This window comes from Azolla caroliniana, unplaced genomic scaffold (genome assembly GCF_043228905.1).
Source record: "Azolla caroliniana isolate FFs.n. ecotype wild unplaced genomic scaffold, voAzoCaro1.0.p SCAF_2, whole genome shotgun sequence".
In the NCBI taxonomy this organism is placed as follows: domain Eukaryota; kingdom Viridiplantae; phylum Streptophyta; class Polypodiopsida; order Salviniales; family Salviniaceae; genus Azolla; species Azolla caroliniana.
In genome coordinates this window covers 13,514,197-13,534,764 of record NW_028230437.1, presented here as the reverse complement: position 1 = coordinate 13,534,764, position 20,568 = coordinate 13,514,197, and positions in this window count along the sequence as shown.

The following is a 20,568-nucleotide window of genomic DNA, read 5'->3' as shown; positions in this document are numbered from 1 at the left end:
CTTGCTCTTTGGTTCGAGACCCCCGCGGTCCCGCCTCATTTTCACACGCACTTGCGTAATATCTCGACATATTTGGTGAACCCGACGTGAAAGAGGCGGCAGAAGAGCAGAAGATGAAGGGGTCGGACCTCGCAGAGGCCATGGCTTCGGCCGTGGATCGGATTGTAAACGCGCGCGAGATCACCGGTGCCCTCGACAGAGCTATTGAGGCGGTCGTCGGCACGATCGGCCGGTTCGACGGGAAGGATGCCACGAAGTATTTGGCGTCCTACGGTGCAGAGATGCTGATGCGGGACATTCCGGAAGAAAGGCGTCTTGCCGGATTTCCCCGAGTGGCGATGCCGAGCATCCATGCGGAGGTGCTCGAGGTGCGGACGGAGAGCCGTACCTGGGAGGAGTTCGAAGGTCGGCTCCTAGAGAAATACGGGCTGGACGACGCGCTCCGGCTTTCGAAGCGAAGGTTCATGGAATGGGTGGAGTCCCCGGGGAAGGGAAGAAACGCGTCGGCGCTCCTCCGGGAGTTCGAGGAAAACTTTGCGCGCCTTTCGGCGCTCGACCGAACCATCCTGGACACGAGCCGGGTCTTGCTGTTTGTCAAGTCGGTCGACGAGCGGGATCGGGAGCAAGTGGGCCTCTTGCTGGAAACCGAAGACGGGCTCACTACCGACTGGGCGGCTGTTAGGAAGGTCTGTGGCCGTTTCGACAAACGACGAGAATGGGCGGATAACGGGGCGACCGGGTCGGGCTCGGTCGCAGCAAGGAAGCTTGAACCAGCGCCACAGGTGCGCAAGGAAGAGACCCAGGGGTGGTTGGAAACCGGTTCGGCTTCGACCGGCGTAGTCAGAGGCTCAACCGGAGGAGCGGCGCTGGAGGAATTGACGAGGGCGGTAAAGGACCTCCAAATCGCGCAAGCCCGAAGGGAAGGTGGCGAACCGGCTCGTGACCGACGGCCGGCGGCAGGAAACAGGTGCATGTGGTGCGATGAAGTCGGCCACATTCGGAAGGACTGCGGCGACTTCGTGGAGGCGCTAAGGGACAGGGTGGTGTACCTGTGGGAAGGACGGGTGCATGCCAGCGACACCCGAAGGGCCCTGAGCCGAAACGACGGGAAAGGTGGTATGAAAAGGTTGATGGAAGAGGCGGCGGCCCGACACGTGGAAACCGTCCACTACTCGGCGTCGGCCGGCATTCGAGTCGGGGGCGGCGAGGCCCGAGGGGGAAGCAAAGCCGGATTCTGGCCGACGATGCTGGAAGGCCTTGCCGATGCAAGGCTTAAAGGGGAGGAATCGGACCGTGCGGAGAAACGGGTACGGGAGATGACCGGGTGGAGCGACCCGGTCGAGGAAAGGACGGGCTTCGTGGAAGCCGCTTGCCAGAACTACGAGGCTCTAGTAGAAGAGAAGCGGGTGGGGAGACCCGGGACGACCGGGCCCTCACAACGATACGAGACCCGGTCCGGGCCACGACGGGACGAAGCCGGCGGGGCCGGTACGCAAGATAAACCCCAGAAGGGCGGGTACCGTCTGGGGACGGAGATAGAAAGGACCACGGACTTACGAAAGGTCCTGGAGGAACGGATCCTCGACAGCAAGGTGGAGCTGTCGTTACGAGAGGTGCTGGGAATCGCCAAGAAGGAGTTCCACGACTCCATCGTGGACTTGGTGAAACGGAAGAGGCTGTCGACGGAGACAGAACCGGAAAGACCGGTGGAAGTGCGGGCGACGCACCTAGACGACATGGCGCTGGGAGACGAGTGGGCGGAAAGCCACTATTCGAGACCACACTGGGCCCGAGCGACCACGGAAACCCCGGTGAAGATCGGCGATGTCCAGGAACCGGTGATAGCCTTGGTGGACCACGGATCGGAGATCAATTTGATGTCCATGGACTTCTATAAGAAGGGCAAATGGCCGATCAACACCAAGCACGGGTGGAAAATAAGGGCAGCAACGCGCGCCACCGAGGAACTGCACAGGGCCTGTCCGAATGTGCGAGTCAAGATCGGCGACGTCGAGATTGACCAGCACTTCTTCGTGCAGGAGAAGTCTTCGCATCCGGTCATTCTGGGAGAGCCGTACATCACGGCGGCGCGAATGGAGACCAAGGTGCTGGACAACGGTTCGGCCTACGCGAGGGTCAAAAGCCAAGACGGGCGCCATTCGGTCCAGTTTCTGACGGTACGGCCGAACCACGAACGTAACCGCGATTCCCTCGGTTCCGAAACCCGAGAGGATTTTTAGAGAGGACTGCCAAGGCGTGGGGCCGCGACAGTCCGGATGCTCCGGAAAAACCCCACATCTGTACGATAAAACCGTGTACAATAGGTAGGAAATTTTGCTTCTCCGACAGCGGAGCATGGACGATGGTCGGCGTCACCGGCCGAGAGAAAACAAAGACGGAGGGGAGGCTTCGGGCGTGCGGAGTTCTCGGCCCTGACGAAGAAATCAACGGAGCCGTGGAGGCAGTCTCCTTCGACGACACCTTGGGGATGTTGGGGAAGGTAGTCGAAGAAGACCTTAACGAAGACCGGACGATACCGGTATGTTCCGAAGAAATGTACGAAGTCATCGCGGACTTCGGTCAAGGGCTCGAGTCGGAACGAACGGCCCGAGTGAGCACCAAGTACAAGACGGTGGACCGGAAGGTGAGGCCAGTTGCGGCGCCCTTACCGGAGGGCAGCGAATCCCGAATCAAAGGGGTTGCATCGGACCCCAGCTTACGAGATCCGGCCTGCATAGGACACACCTTCACCAACGAGACGCTCCGCGAGCTGAAGATCGGTGGGGGCGGGTTCCTACTGCCGATGGAGGAAGACCGGTTCCGGAGAATGCTCGGAAGGCACGGGAAAGCCTTCGCATTCTCGCCGGAGGAAATCGGGTGCGTGGACCCGACGATCGTAGAGCCGATGGTGATATTCACGGTACCGCATGTACCGTGGAATCTCAAGCCAATTTCGGTTCCGAGAGCTCACATCCCGAAGTTGATGGAGCTGTTGAAGCAGAAAGTTGATATGGGCATTCTCGAGCCGTCGAGCGCCCCGTATTCAAACCGCTGGTTTACCGTGCCAAAGAAAAACGGATCATTGCGCTTCATTCAGGACCTGCAGCCGGTCAATAGAGTGACCATTCGGAACGCAGGGATCGGACCGACCATAGACGAGTTCGCGGAGGCCTTCGCCGGAAGGTCGATTTACTCGGTCGGTGATCTATACTCGGGGTACGACCAGTTCCAGCTAGCCGTGGAGAGCAGAGACATCACGACGATGCGAACTCCCCTCGGCCTAGTGCGGATGTGTACGCTGCCGCAAGGAGGGACCAACTCGGTGGCCCACATGGTGAATGCAATGAACAAGGTGCTGAGGGACTGCATCCCGGACATCACCATGCCGTTTCTAGACGACATCCCGATCAAGGGATGCCCGGTAGAAGAGAAGGACGAGACGGTCGGGCCGGACGGATGCCGGCGATTCGTGATGGCGCACATCGGCGACTGCGAGAAGGTGCTGCAAAGGCTAGAGGTTGCGAGGCTCACCTTCTCGGGGGAGAAATCAGCCTTCGGGCAATCGGAAATCATGGTGGTCGGACATTTGTGCGGGCCATATGGCCGGAAACCGTCTCCGGCAAAGGTAGAGGCCATCTCCGCGATGAAGCCTGACTGCAGCTCGGTCACGGAAGTACGAAGATTCTTGGGAGCATGCGCCTTCTACCACATATGGATCCCGCATTACGCGCACGTCGCGGAGCCGCTGTACGGATTATTGAAGAAAGGGCGAAGATTCGAATGGCTAGACAAGCACGCGGAGTCGGTCCGGAAGCTGAAGGAGGCTCTTTCGGCAGCACCGGCGCTCCGAAAGGCTGTCTACGGGAAGGGCACCCCAGTGTACATAACGGTTGACACGAGTCCGACCGGAATCGGGTGGGTCGTCAACCAAGAAGACGAGGACGGCAATCGGTTTCCGATCCGATTCGGCGCGAAGGTCCTCAGCGAACGGCAGCGAGGATACGCCCAGGTTAAACGCGAACTCTGGGGTATCGTTTCGGCGGTGAAGGCCGACAAGGACTATCTGATCGGGACGGAGGTAATCATAGAGACGGATTGCATGCCGATTCTCGGCATGGTTTCCGGATGCGCGACGCCGGACCTGGCAATGCTCAGGTGGATAGCGTACATCAAGTCCCTAGACCCGGTAATACGACACATTTCCGGGAAAGACAACACCATGGCCGACATGCTTTCAAGGGCGAGATTCGAGGACGAGGGCGGCATGGTCTCGGAGGACAAAGAGGTCGGCGTGGACTTCTTCGAGACTGCGTATGTAACAACCGGCGGGACAAGCACTCCGGCGCTTAACGACTTCGACGCGAGCAAGTACGACGGGGAGTGGCTGCAGATCGGTGGGTTTCTGAAGACAATGACGCCCGATGCGTCATGGACGAAGGACGAGGCCAACCGGATCCGGAGGAAAGCGTACCGGTTCTTTCTCCGGGATGGCTACCTATGGAAGCACCCGAAGAAGAGGGACGGCGCTCCGCTCCGGGTGGTGGCGATGAAGGAAGAACAGGAGGAGCTGCTGACGGCCTACCACGACAGCCCTTGGGCTGGACACCGTGGAACATGGGCTACGTTTGAGAAACTGAAGGGGAAGTATTGGTGGCCGGGGCAGTACCAGGACGTGCATCGGTTCGTGACAACTTGCGAGAGCTGTCAGATGCACTCCATAGTCCGACATCAAGACGAGCTTCACCCCACGTACCCTCCGACCATCCACTTCAAATGGATGGTAGATCTGGTAACGATGCCAATGGGAGTAGGACAGATGCGGTACCTGGTCCTAGCGCGGGAGGATCTGACGAACCAGGTGGAAGGCCGGGCCCTTCCGAACAAAACGACCGCGGCCGTATGCCGGTTCCTAATCGAAGACGTGATATGCCGGTACGGGTGCGTCGGGAAGATCGTGGCTGACCGAGGGGAGTTGGACGCCGAAGAAGCCGCGGAGCTGTTCGACCGGCTGGGAGTCAAGCTCTCGCTCACCACTGCGTACAATCCGGAGGCGAATGGGAAGGTGGAGCGCGGACACGGGCCGATCGTCAAGGCGTTGGTTCGGGCATGCGGAGGCCAAGTCGGTAACTGGCCGCGGCTGCTACCGTATGCTTTGTGGGCAGACCGGACCACGCACAGTTCGGTAACCGGGTACATGCCGACGGAGCTCATGTTCGGCCAGAAGCCGATCATGCCGATGGAACGGACGATCTCCTCATGGGCAACGGTCGATTGGAGGGACGAGATGAGCCGGGAGGAGTTGTTGGCCGCGCGTATACGACAACTCGAGCGGAGACCGGAGGACGTGGAACTGGCTGCGGAGAGGCTCCGGGCGGCAAGGGCAAAGAACAAAGCCAGGTTCGACCGAACGCACCGGCTCCGACCGGATAAAATCGAAGAAGGTGACTGGGTGCTCGTCTACGATAGCAGCCTCGACAACCAGCACCGGGCTACACGGAAGTTTGCACGAAGGTGGTTCGGGCCTTACGTGGTACGGAGCGCCAATGACAACGGGACATATCACCTGGCGGAACTTGACGGCACGAGAGTGGCGATACCGGTGGCAGGGAAGCAGATCAAAGCGTTCAAGAAGCGACATGACGATGAGCCGGACCCGGCTCTCCTAGTCAGCAGTGACGAACGATCCGGAAACGAGGAAGAACCGACGGGCGAGGAATGAAGACGGGCCGGTTTTCTCCGTCCCAACTCTCTTGGCGCATGCCGGAGGATGCGCGGTTAGGTGGGGGCGGATGTCGTGAAGAAAACCGTCCATAGGCGGAATCGGCGCACCAAGGCGTGGGAACCGGTTCTTCGCGCGCGCAAGCTCCAAGTTGTACATAGAAGCGAATTAGGAGGATAATCGGCAGGGATGGGCCCTAACTCAAGTGGAGACAAAGACCGCGCGAACAGTCTTTTCGGTCGCGCGCGCGAACTGTACGAGTCGGCGGCGTAACTACGCGGATGCGTGAAAAACGGAGCGGATCCCTGTCCAAAAGGGACAGGGAATAAAGCTGACATGACGGCCTGCTCGTCGGCCTATATAAGGAGCAGGAAAGAGCTGTTGCAGGCATCTCGCGCGGAGAGGACGAAGTGCTGACGGACCGTTTCTGGGCGCTTCTCTCTCTCTCTCTCTCTCTCTCTCTCTCTCTGTGTTTCCTTCCTTCTCGAGCTCCATAGCTTCTGTGCAGGGTTCCGAGGAGGCTCGCGCTGTTTCGAGGAACGCCCGAGTGCTTCCGGCAGCACCTCCGACCTGCTACCCCGTTTGTGCGTCGGAGCGAACAGGCATCGGCATCTGTTCGCCGGCCTGTTCGGTTGTAAACAACCTGTGCCCCATCGAGGGTTGTAGTCGTGTTAGCCATTTTTGTTAATACACATATTTAGTCATTCGCATCTGTCTGTGTCGGTGTCTGTTCGCGTTCTCCGTGCTGAAGGGCCGTGTCCCTGCGTATCCCCGGTCCTGCGTAGCCGGTTCTCTCTCTTTCTCCTCCCTTGCTTGCTCTTTGGTTCGAGACCCCCGCGGTCCCGCCTCATTTTCACACGCACTTGCGTAATATCTCGACAACGTGAAATGTGGCACCGGAGTCCAATATCCACGTTTGTGCATCTTGCACATTGTACAAGACTCCTCCGATCACCTCCTACTGACCTTTCAGGCATCAGTCCCCATATATCTGTGTGGCGCCATCCCGATTTTTAGATTTCCTCGGTTCATCATCCATGATGACTCACTGAGAGTCATTCTGTACTCGTCTTTGACTAACATGCCGATGGAGACCAAATTGGACTTGGTGCAGGGTGATGGTATTGTCATTTGGCAATTGGATGGGGACCTTTCCAATCCTTGCGATTACGCACTCCTGCTTGTTGCCTAGTCGAATTGTGTCGTTGGTGCCAGCCGAATAGTTCGAAAACCATTCGTTATTCAGGGTCACGTGAAATGTGGCACGGAGTCCAATATCCACGTTTGTGCATCTTGCACACTGTACAAGACTCCTCCGATCATCGAGTCTTCTAGAGAGAGAATTTATCCTAATTGAGTGTCGGCAACATTGATTTGATTGTTGTCTAGAGAACGGTTTGAGTCAGATCATCCTGAGTCCTGCTCAAATCTCCGACCACTCTCCTTACTCTTGATCAACCAGTAGTCGGAAATATTGTGATTAGTTTTTCTACAATGAGTGCAGAAATCACTTGATCGACTATTCCTCAACTTTTACCCTTGTTGGTCTCCCCTCTTTCTTGGTCGACTAATGTTCCGACCAGTTCTTTTGACTTGTTCTCTCGATCGACTCAATCGAGTGATGGGCTTTTGCCGACTCGTCAATGGTAAGTCCCATCGATTTTCATCAAATGTCCTCGGAGAGGACTTGTCTGATTGTCTCATCTAGATTTAGATTCGGAAAACTATTGACAAAGGTCGTGCAGAATACCTCCCAACTCTCCGGCAAGCTCGAAAGGAGGTCAAGGGCTTTGACTTCTTCTCCAAAGTTAACACCCGGTTGAAGTTGTTAATGTGGGAGGTTGTTGGATCCGTCTCTCTCGTCTTCATGTTGAATAGTTGTCGAATCAGTATCAACTTTGATGAGGAGGATTTCTTCTCATACACCACTTGTAACTTCTCCCACAAAGAGAATGTTGTTGTCTCCTTGGCCATGCTAAAATAGACGTTCTCAGCCAGATGCATTTGAATGGTCGATCTGGCTATTTTGTCCATAGATAACCCTTCTTCTGTAGACATTGAAGCTAGCTTGGTAGTGTGTCGAATAGCTTCAACTTGTCGTTAGATGATGAGTACATCCTCCATCATTTCCTTCCAGAGGAAGAAGTTCTTCCCATCAAACTTCAAGATTTCTACACTCATGTCGGATTGTGTCACCATTCTTTTACTGGAAGTAGATGTTGTTGACCTTGTCTTTTCTTTCAGTTGGATAGCTTCTCTTCTCAGTCTTTTCTGCTTTTTGTTGCCACTAGATAGCAACCTCGTTGTGATACCACTTGATGAAAGTATACGAATAGATATGCGGAAGAATGTGTATGAGGACCTTCAAGATGATGTACAGCAAAAAACATAGATATAAAACAAGAAGAGAGGCAGAAGATAGACACAGTTTTAGAGCTTCAATGGAAGTTCTTATTCTCTCACTCTGTCACTCTTACACTCCAAGTATCTCTTTACGATGTTAGGTTTGAGCTTATATACTCATGCCCTAGTTAGAGGACGTGTTCACACTAAGGATACCAAGTGCAAGGAGTCTTCCTTTTATGCCAACACTTAGAGCGCATTTGTTGGCTATTAAGGGGGGGAAGACCATGATTCCAATCGTTTCACAATGGTTGACTCTGTTATGCCCAAAGAAATTAACCATTACGGGACGTAAGACCCCAGAGAAGGAAAAGGGGCAATCATCTCAGTCATTGCCAAAGCAGTCAACAAAACAGCAAATTTTGACAAGGCCACATATGGAGTGGCAAGAAGATCAAACAACAACAAAGAGCCAGCCAAACAAGAGGGCCAACATAGCAAGATCAAAGGCAATGAATCAACAACCCACGGTCTAAGAACAACCTCCCAAAATATAGCAAGAAAAAATATTGTTACAAGAAGAAGCAACTACAACATCCCCTCCCAAAGGGAAAAGTCGATCAACTGCACAACAAATCGATAGAGAGCAGCAAGAACAAACACAAAGTCAACAGAAAACACATAGTGTTGACCAAGAATCATCCAAAAGGAAAGAATCGATTGTTCAGAACCAAATAAAGAAGAAAAAGAGGAAATTAACCAAAGAGTGTTGAATAGAGCAAGAAGGTGTGACGGTAACTAACAGAGAAAGAACTGGCCGGAAAAGTATTATTTCGACTAAACTCTTCAAGTTCCAAAAATAGGAGAAGACATCACTCTTCTTCTCTATGAGGTAGATCCATGTGTGTCAGCCATAGTCGTTGATGAAGCAGAGGAAATATTGACTCCTGCCTAAGTTCACATTCTGTGTTTGTCCCCACACACCTGAATGGATCAAAATGAGCTTGTTTCTGCTCTAATTTTGCTTGTTGGGGAATGGAAACTGGTGATGCTTCCCTAGTTGACAAGCTTCACATATTTGGCCTTTTGAAACATTGAACTTCGGCAAACCAAACACTATTTGTTTCAACTGCATCACTTGAAGCTTTGGGAAGTTGATGTGGCGAAACCGCTTGTGCCACAGGTTGATGTCCAACTCGACCTTTTGCCCTTTAGCGAACATAACGGTGTTGACATCATTTGTTTCAAGGATAAACATCCTCCCTTCTTAGCGACCTTGCATGATGATTTTTCCTTCCTCTTTAATGAAGCACCCATGATGTCATTGAGTGAACCGAACCTGCATACCTTGGTCGACTATCTGTGCAACTGACACCAGGTTCTTGGTGATCATCGGTACATGCAAGATGTTCCTCATTATTCCTTTTTGGTCAACATGGCTCAATGGGACGTCTCTGTTACTCCTTAGGGCCGGACAATGGCCTAACACAGGGTGTCTACAGAAGACTTCACCAAAGGGGTGTTACGGCAAGATAACTTAAGACACAACGATTAATCAGACTTAATTGGGTACTTAGCAATATGGCATTAGATTGATACACGCGTATGATAGAACAATTAGTATAGAACGGTAATCAACACTTAAAGATAAAACAAGAAGCTCTATTAATTATCCGTCAAAGTTTTACATTGTAACCGGGCCTTTATATAGATCATCGGTGCTGAGTACAAAACGGTGCCAACTGGCACCTGTTCGGAACTGGTCCGGATCCAGATCGGCATACCGATTCCGGTCCGTCCATTCACATCCCATAAACTACTTAATTATAATCTATTCCGAATAACCCATCCCTTTCACATTCTGGTCTTTAACTCCTTTGCCGGCCGGGTAACACATGGCACGCCCGTGGGACAGTACCTTGTACGTTGAATCCCACTATCCCGCCCTTAGCCTTCGTCTAAGATATCCAGAATACTCTGCTCCAGGGTGTCCAATGGTTCTTCAAAACTCTGTTGTTGCTGTTGTGGCTATGGCTACTGCTGTTGTGGCTCCAGCTCCTCCGACTGTTGCTCCTTAGATGACGTTTGTTAGGCTCCCAGTACCGGCGGTTGTGCCGGTGATTCCTCCGTCAGCTACTCTATCGGATTTGACTCCGGTTGCCTCGTCCCGTCCTTGTCTTCGTCCGGTCCTTGCCCCGGCGATGGCTCCTCATCGCTGAGGTTGACGGTCGCCGCCTACTTTGCTTCTTCTTTCCGTAGCCTGGTCCGCTCATAGCTTTCAAACTGGATTTGAGCATCCAGTCGATCATCGTCCAGTTGTGCTACCAGTTGTCGGACCACTGCTGACTGTTCCTCTGTTAGAGTTACAAAATCTTCTGCTAACTCATCTCTTACGGCAGTGAATTCCTCCTTTGTTAGCATGTAGCAGTCGTCGCCATCCTTCTGCCGGTTTTCCGCGTCCGCCCTTAGCAACTGGAGTTCGGTTGTGTGTTTTGCCCATTTGTCCCACCATTGCGCGGAGCTTTCGTCGATCAAGCATTTTGTCTTGTTCCTCCATGCCTAGACAATGAACTGGATCCGCTCCAATCCCATCTTCGATTTGTCCTCCGCGGCTTGCCGTTCTTCCTTGAATTGCTTGATCAGCGCCACCGTGTCCGCCTCCTGCTCCTGGTAATGTGACAATTGGTGTTGGTAGGTGTTCTGCAACCTCTGCAATACCATTGTCGCTCTTTCCTTCTCTTCATAATGTTGCTTATGGAGTTCCATACGTTCTTGCGCGGCTTTCTCTACTAGCGTGGTTCTTTCAGCCCGTTCCTCTACTAGCGTCATCTCAGCTCGATGCACCTCCTATCGGAGCTCTGCCATCTTCTCCTGTTGTTTCTTATGCCCCGTATCCAATTGCTTGTAGTCCCGGTGCAGGTGCTCAAAATCATCAGTCTTCTGCTTCAGCTTCTGGTTGAGTTGCCGGCGAGCGCAGTCTTCCCGATCCTTCTGTTGACGGAGTTCTTCTTTAAGTCTTTCAATCTCCGTTTCCACCATCCGTCGCAGCTTCTCGTTTCCTTGCAGCGCTTTCTCTTTCTCCTCCTTAAGCCGGTCATATGCTTGATGTCCTTTCCGCAGATTGTCTTCTGCCCGGCGGAGGTTCTCAGCAGTCTTCCTTTGTTCTTCTTCTGCCGCTTTCTTCAAGTCCCTTTCTCGGGTGCGTAATGCTTCTTGTGCGGCTAGTTCATCTTTCAATTCAGCAAGCTCTTTTGCTTGCGTCGTCACTATCTCCAGGACTGGTTCCGTCTCCGGGGTCTTATTGCTATGTACAGGTGCCGGTGTGTCTTTATTCTATACATCTACCGGAGTCACCGGTGCTTGGATCGGTGGTCCGGTTAAGGCCATTTTGGCCAATTCTTCTGTGGCCAGGTCCAAGGCTTGTTCTAGGCTCCGGATCCTTGACCGGGCTGTCTCTAGTTCTCCGGTTGTGACGAGCAATTGGTCCATCTACGCTTTCTCTTCCGCCTCTATGTAGTGCACCACTCCGGCAATCTGTTCTCCAATCCACCGGAGCCATTGGCTGTCGGTGCCCTATTGTTGCGTCTGCCCGGAGGGTTGGCTGTTGTTGTCGCTGGCCAGTGGTCGGTTTTGTCTGGTTGTGTCGAGCTACAACTCTGTCTCTGGTTGGGGACCGCTTTGCCGTTTTGGTTCCGGTTGCGGCTCCGTTGGCCGCTCCGCCTCTGATTGCTCTTGACATGCCGATGGGGTAGGCAATTGTACTTCTGGCGCTTGCATTTCGGGTCTTGCCATATCCTGACCCGCCGATATAGTTTATTGTGCAGGAAGCTCTGTGACCGGTTCTGTCCGAACCGGTTCCGGTTCCACCCTTGGTGCGGGATGCTCAGTGCGGGGTAGAGGCGTTCCATCCTTCTTTGGGTCCGAACGCTTCCCAGCCTGTTCGGAGGTGCTTGCCTTCTGGTGCCGTTGGAGGTGCTCTAACAATTCCTCCTCCACTTCCTCCTCTTGAGTCCCAATGTTGATTTTTGCTGCCAAGGCGTCCGGCTCTTGTTGAACCGGTCGGTGAAGTCTGATCTTGATTGGTCGTGCCAGTGGCTCCTCCTGCGTTTCCGCCTGCCGCTTCCTATTGGCGCGCTCCTTTGCCGCTTGGTCCATGTCGGCCGCCTTCCCTTTGGTTGCTTTAGAGGCCAACATCTGATGCCGTTTCGAGGCCGTTTTCGGGGTGCCTTCGGTTGTTCTTCCCCGCTTCGTGGTCTTGACGGGCTCGATAGGTGGCGCCAATAGGGTGAGCCATTTCACAACTGCCATCCATATCTTCCGACCCTCCTTGCCTCTTATAGAGTCGATGGCCGCACAGAGGCCATCCGCAATCAGTACCGGCCAGTCCACCTTCACGCCTTCATATGTTGCTATGATTAAGCCGACTCGGTTCTGAGGCATGCACGGGTGTCGAGGGTATACATGTCCAAATTCATGGAGCACACGGGTAATCTCTTGAAATAGTGGATCTTTGCCACCCTGTGTCCGGTAAGCCTTGCTGGCCAGAGAGTATTCCCCAAAATATTTTCGAAGCTGCTCCGGGGTAGGGTTGTCGATAGGGAAGATGCCCCCCTCCGGAAGGCCAATCAAAGCATGGATGGCCTCCTCCGTGATCAGTTCCGTGTCGATTTCCTTTACTATCTTCTTTGCCTCCCGGTGCGGTGGCGCCTCCAAGATTGTGACGAAACCTTCTAACCCGTGTTGCCTTAGCCACTTCTTGGCTGCTTCAAAGAGTGCTTGGCAGTCCATGGCTTCTTGGAGGTCGGTGAGCGCTGGTGAGGGGTGTGTTTGAGGAGGCTCTGTGTGCGTGGGCTCGCGTCTGATGATCTTCAATCACTTGTGCTCGTTTGTGCTCCTCTGCTTCCGAAATGTGAAGACTTCCATGCGATGGGAATTTTCTTGTTGCATGTTGGCGCCTTTTTTCTGACTCGCGCGTGTGCACATCGTGTACTAAAATAGAATGACATGCCATGTGGTGGCGGTTTAATATCCTATTAATAGCCCACAACGTACCTTTTCAAAGTGCCTGTTCACTCCTTGTTCTTGCATGTGTCTGTTCACACCTCACCCTTGCATGATTTACTTGATTGATTTGATTTGATTTGATTTGAATTTATTTGAATTTATTTTATTTTTTTGATAAAATTGTTTGGTTAATTCGCATCCGGGCCCGCCGGACCCCTACCCAAATTGTGGGACTTGCCAGCCGTGGGACTGCCTACCGTCGCGTCGTTCTTGCTATTTGCCGGCTCGTGCTCCCTCTTGCCGATTGCGAATTGTGTTGTCGTTTCATTCGACTTACCGGTGTCCGGTTCTGTGTCGGCCTTTACTTGTTCAAATGGGTTTCTTGGCATGGGACCATTGTATGGTTTGAGTCGGAACCCATTTACCCATTTACCCAGAACCTCGCCGGCGAGTGTCCTTAACTGGTACGACCCGTTGAACTCCCGCGTAATCCAGTGTGGTCCGGTCCACCGAAACCGTAGCTTCCCCGGCATCTTACCCATCCGGATCTGGAATACTAGTACCGGCTTATAGATTCCGAACATCATTTCATTCCCTTTTCGGTGATGATCCACGAACATTTTCCTTCGCCGCTGCTCTAGTTCTAGGTGCATAATGCTGGCTAGCCGGTGTTCTTCCAATGCGCATAGTGCGGCTAACCGGATCGCTTCCGATTCCTTCTCATTTAGGCATTCCCGAATCTGCATTTGTAAACTCGGTACCTGGAACTCGACCGGCATCACTGCTTCCAATCCGAATGCTAGGCAAAACAGTGTTGTGTGGATATTTGTCTTATATGCCGTTCGATAGGCCCAGAGTGCACTATGTAGCTTTGTATCCCAATCCGTCTGGTTCTCATTGACGATTTTCCGAAGGATGTTCTATAGTGTTTTATTTGTTGACTCAGCTAATCCGTTGGCTTGCGGATAATAGGGAGTGCTTCGTTTGTGCACCACCGCATAAAATGTCGTCAAACTTTCCACTACTTGCCCTAAGAAGTGCCCACCTTGGTCACTTATTAGCTCTATCGGACATCCATACCGGCACCAGATGTATTCACATAAAAAATTTGTCGTGGATGCCGCGGTGTTGTCGCATAGTGCTTTGGCTTCCACCCATTTTGTGCAATAATCCGTAACGACAATCACGTACCGGTTGCCGGTTCTCATTGTTGGTGGTTTGAATGGACCGACAAAATCCAGCCCCCATTTCTGAAATGGTTCTAACAGTAGCACGGGCTGGTGAGGCATCCTGGCTTGTTCGGTTGGTTGGCCCATTCGCTAACATAGGTCGCATTCTTTAGCGTACCGGATTGCATCCTTCAATGTTGTTGGCCACCATAATCCACTCTGCCCTATTTTTCTTGCCGTAGCGTCTCCGGCATAATTTCCTCTAGCCACTCCGCAGTGTGCTTCACGCAATATTATATCCTTTTCGTCGTTGCGCACTGCACGCCGCCATATGCCATCTGCACCTTTGTGGTACAATGTGTCCTGTAATAGACAGAAGTGCCGGCTTTGAACCGCTAAGAGTTTCCTCTCGTCTCTGTTCATCTCCTCCGAAGGTAAACCGATGCTCAGAAATTGGTGCATGTTGGTGAGCCACTTGTCTTCCTCTGCGACCGTACCATCCGTTGCCGTTTCTGCTGTGACTCTAAACAGCTCTGAATCCGGGAAGTCGTTTGGAACGCCGTCACCTGTTTCGCCGGAATCTAACCGGCTCAAATAGTCTGCTACCGCATGTTGTATGCCAGGTCGGTGGAATATCTCGAACTCAAATTCTTGTAATAGTAACGTCCACCGGGCCAACTTATCGGTGAGTGATGCTTTGGACACTAAATAGAGGAGCGCTGAATGATCTACGTGAAAGGAAAATTTCCTTCCCAACAGATAGTGTCTAAACTTGGTGACATTGTAGATCATACCCAAGGCCTCCCTTTCCGCTGTGGAATAATTACGTTCCACTTGGGACAGCTTCCGGATGGCATTATACACTAACCGGTACCACTTCGGTTCTGTAAGTTGCATAAGCACACTCCCAATTGCGATGTCAGACGCGTCAACGAACACATGGAACTCTTTAGACCAATCCGGAGGTTGCACTGCCGGCACTTGTGACAACAGTACTTTTAGTGCCCGGTAAGGCTTGGTCTTCGGTGTCCGTCCATTGGAACGGTGTCCGATGTACCGTGGCATGCAATGGTATAGCCAGGTCTGCCAGATACCGGAGCATTCGGCTATGCCACCGAATTTGTCCTAAGAACCGGCTTAATGCCTTTGCCGTGGTTCGTGTCGGTGCCTCCAAAATAGCTTTGACCTTGTCTGGATCCACTGCAATACCATCCTTGCTCACGATGTGGCCAAGTAACACTCCGTTGGACACTCCGAACATGCATTTTGCCGGGTTCAGGCTTAGTCGGTAAACCCCACATTTCTCTAAACATAGTTGGAGGTGCTGAAGGTGATCCCATTTCCAGCTATAAACAGCGAAGTCGTCCAAGAACATTTGCATGAATGCCGGAATGAATTCTCCGAAAATCTCCATGATGATCCGTTGGGAGGTCATCATCACTATGGCAACAAAGACTCCCCATTCGGTGACAAAAGCGGTTTTCTCCTGGTCGTCGGGGTGCATCCGAATCTGATTATAGCCACTAAAACCATCCAGAAAACTGTACATCTCATGACCGGCGACCGCATCCAGGACTCCATCCGTGAATGAAAGTGGGAAGGCATCCATTACCGTAGCTGCATTCAATTTCCGGTAGTCGACGCAAACTCATATCTTACCGTTCTTTTTCGGTACTATGACTATCGGACTGAGCCATGTGGCTTTCTTTACCGGTCGGATGAAGCCAACCCTTAGCAACTTGTCGATTTCTTCTTTGACTTTTGTTGTGTAATTCGGGTTCATCCGGTAACGCCGTTGCGCTACCGGTTTGGCGTCTTTACTCAGATGTATCTGGTGTTGATACAACTGAGGATCGAGTCCCCACATTTCCTCATAGGACCAGGCGAACACATCGCAAAATTCTTTTAGGAGTGTGATCATTCTCGTTTTGTTCTCCAGGGTCATTTCCTTGGCGATGTGAACTGGTCTTGCGTCCTCTGTGGTACCTAGGTTTACCTCTTCTAGTTGGGATGCTTTTACGCGCTGCGACACCGCCATTTCTCTTTCCAGTGCCTCTTGTGCTTGCCGTAACTCCCGGATCGCTTCTTTATCCGGTTCCTCGTCGGTCCCGTCCGGTTGCAGCATGTACGGTGATACTGCTTCGGCTACATCAATTTTGAACAGCGGTACGATCTTCAGATTTTCTTCTAAGTATTGATCGACCTCTTCGTCCGCCAATCCTTCCAGCATGTTGACGCATTCCGCATATAGTGGTGTCAATTCATTGCCGGTACCGCACCATGGTTGAGTCGGTACTCGCACTTTCGCTTTTCCACGCAGAAACGTCATTATATTGTTCCTCCAGTTTTGCTTGATGTGTGTTGTTTTTAACCAAGGGCGTCCCAACAATATTGGGTAAGCTCCCTGAGCTTGTAGCTGGAGAACTACTGTGGAAATGCGAAATGTGTGACCCCCGATGGTCACTTCCAGATCACGTATTAACTCGGCCAGCCGTACTAAGCTTGTGTCCGCCATCCGAAGCCAAAATAGGCATGGTTCCCAATCATGGATTCCTAGAGTGTTACACCTTCGGAGGCTGATCACGTTCACATCAGATCCTCCATCGATAATCGTGCCAGGTAGCTCTTTTCCTTTCACGATGGCTGTGATGGCCAGACTGCTCATGTCTACCACTGTCGGTCCTTCCTCCAGATTTGAAAAGAATGCGGGAGCCGGTGGCGTGTCGGCTGTCGTCCTTCCTGTCTTTAGTCCTTCCGTGAAGCATGGTACCAGTTGCAATAGCCGGCCTAACGGCAGCATTATTTGGCATTCTTGTAACGCCTGCCATGTTGGGTTTTTGGGCTGCCCCAGGCCGGTGAGCTCTTCGGCATTCTGCTTTTGTTGTTCGAGCTCTACTACATTCCGCTCGTTTGCCTTCTTCACCCATTTGGTTGCCTGCTTCCGGATAGCTTCTTGAGTTTCCCACTCCGTGGTTTTGCCTTTTGATCTTGTAGTGACTTGTTGTAAGTCCGCGACTTCCGCATCTACCATGTTCATTGTTGGTCGCTTGTCGTAGCTCTTCGTCGGACATTGGTTACTATAGTGACCTTCCTGTCGGCAATAATAGCAATACGCCTTCCGGGTGTTGCTGCATTCGGCGTTTGCGCCCGCCCCCAGTTGAGGTCCTGTGGTAAGTGCTTAGTTTTGGTCCAGTTGGCTGCTTGGAGCGCCCTTTTCCGGTTCCCGTGGATGACCCCCCTTTTTGTTCAAATGACGTTTCTTGTTGAAATTCTTTTTGTTTCGGTAACCTTGATGGGGCTGGTCGTCATACTTGCCATAGTCGTCCCGTCGTTGGTTGCAACCAGGGGAGTGATCCTGGTTGTATCTCTCGTACCGTCCATTATAGTCTCAGTATCTATCCTGTATGTCATACCGGTCATAAGTGTCTCTTCGATCGTTGTACCGGACATCTTGTGCTGGCCGATAGCACTCCTCTCGCCGCCAGCGTTCTTCTTCTTCATCCCGGTTTCTTCGTGGTTCAATTTGCCAAACCGGTGGTGCTTGCCGATTTAACAAGTTATACTCAACCTGGAATAACCGCGAACAACATGCAAAGATCGCAATTTGGGAATTCCTTGGCACTCCTAGGTCTTCTCCCTATTTACTTCATCTATCTTCACTTCCCAAAATTCACGTTTGATATCTCAGACTTGCGAGGAATAAACACTTGTTGCACTCGTTGACATATTTGTTCTTAAAAATTCAACTACATGTGATGCACAATTCATGTGCACACCATCTGTCTTTAGTTGTTCATGGGTAAGTGCCCGCTTTATAACAACCCCTGCACCATCATGTTCACCTTTACCATGGCTAGACCCAAAAAATTTCCATCTCATCTCCAAACTTGTTATAGCAGGATACCTCCCCACAAAATAAAATGGACGTCGAGCCTTGAATTGTGGCGCAGCTTCGTCAGACCAAACCCAATGTTGAGTAAGCTCCAAACGTTGAGCTAATAACCACTGCCAATGTAACTTAAAACAATGTTGGACGAACAAGGTATCATGCTTCTTATCATCAGAAATAAAGAAATGAATTACTTTTTTAACATCACCTGAAACTCGAAAATATGTTATGTGCACAAAAATGGTTACCTAAACTGAACACCAATGCATAGATTGAATTTCATTCTACTGCTTGAAAGTATAATTCTCTACGAAATCTACTATTGAGACTACTACATCATTTGGGAAATCAGATATGCAAGTCTTAAACTGATGGGCCTGCCATGAATAAATGAAGTTGTGTTTAATGAACTTTCCTAGAGATACTACAAACAGAGACACCAAATCCCTTGGTTTAAGCATCTTCCAAACTAGATCCTTTCTTTTACACACCTTTCCTTCAAAATTGGTGTTCACTGACTCAAATAACTTCACAGAGATCAATATTTCACTACTCAATTCATTTGGACACCACCTAAATCTAGTAGGGCCACAATCTTGACATAAACCCATGACACATTTATGAATATGGAAGATAGACCTTCCTTGTTGCACATACTTTTTCCTCAAGGACATTAAGCAAGACTAGGCACACGACCATCACTTTCCAATTTCTTGACTTCTAGTTTCTAAAATCCTATTAATGTCTAGCACATTAACCATTTCTCTGCCATGAGCTAGCCTCTACATGTCTCCAAATTTGGTAAGTTGCACACAAACTGAGTTATTAATGTAAACTAACTCTTTGATGTTCACATACACTTCAGATGTATGTCCAATCATTATTTCTTTCATGACAAAAACCAGTGTAATGGAGGAATCCTGATCTAATGTAAGTGTATGATAAGGAGAAAAGAATGATAGATAGATAGCAAGGAGAGAGAGAAAGAAGGGTGTCGATCCACCCGACCACCCCCATGCGAAGGGATCGAGACGAACTCGAGCCTCGATCGGCATCCCATACCACCATCATGGCGTCGAGTCGTACCTGGTGCTGGCGCGCTCGCTACAAGAGTTCAACCACCACGAAACAGAGCCTCAACATAGTCAAAAGATGATGAAATGAGGGTAGCTAGGCCTCTTATTTATAGCAATACCCAAGGCCCCCAGGCAAGTTCACACTTGGTCTAATGGGTTGTCTCAATCCCGAGGATTAAAAGTAATCCTCCCCTTCTTTACACTCTCATTTAACCCTCACACTTATCCACGTGTATAGAATACTACAGTAAATTCTCATCACGGGATATTATACGTTCATGCGTAACATACTCCCCCCCCCCCCTCTTTAAAACATTGCACTCTTGCAATGGAAAGTTAGGGAAGTTAGTTCTGAGAGTATTTTCACGTTCCAATGTGGCATCTTTTATTGATTTATCCGTCCATTTTATTTTAAATTCTCGGATTTCTTTAGTACGTAATTTTTTTGTTTTAACATTGAGAATTATTTTGTTGGTTTTGTACCAACGTATGCTTGAAGCATGTCCTCAATAATTTGATTTACTTGTTCTGTCTGTCCATCGGATTGAGGATGATCCGTGGAGCTCATGCTCAATGTAGTTTCTAACTTCTTAAAGACTTGTGTCCAGAAGTCACTAGTAAACTTTGGATCTCAATCACTCACTATATCCATCAGTAACGCATAAAAATGAAATAACTCGTCAACAAATTGGTAAGCCAATTCAGAAGTTGTTACCGTGGTTTTAGTACCAATAAATTTGGCCCTTTTAGTTAGTCTATCAACCACAACCCATATGGTATACATGGGAATTTACAATAAAATGGATGGATAAATCAATAAAAGATGCCACATGGGAACACGAAAATACTCTCAAAACTAACTTCCTTAACTTTCCATTGCAAGAGTGCAATGTTTTAAAGAGGGGAGTAAGTTACATGCATGACCGTATAATATCCCATGATAAGAATTTACCATAGTATTCTATACACGTGGATAAGTGTAAGGGTTAAACAAGAGTGTAAAGAAGGGGAGGATTACTTTTAATCCTCAGGATTGAGACAACCCATTAGACCAAGTGTGAACTTACATAGGGGCCTTGGGTATCGCTATAAATAAGAGGATAGCTACCCTCATTTTATCATCTTTTGACTACGCCGAGACTTTGTTTCGTGGTGGTTCAACTCTTGTAGCGAGTGCGCCAATACAAGGTACGACTCGACGCCACAGCAATGGTATGGGACTCCGATCGAGACTTGATTCTGTATCGATCCCTTCACTCGAGGGTGGTCGAGTGGATCGACACCCTTCATTCTCTCTCTCCTTTCTATTCATCTATCATTCTTTTCTCCTTATCATACGCTTACATTACAGTGATCACACACTAGAAC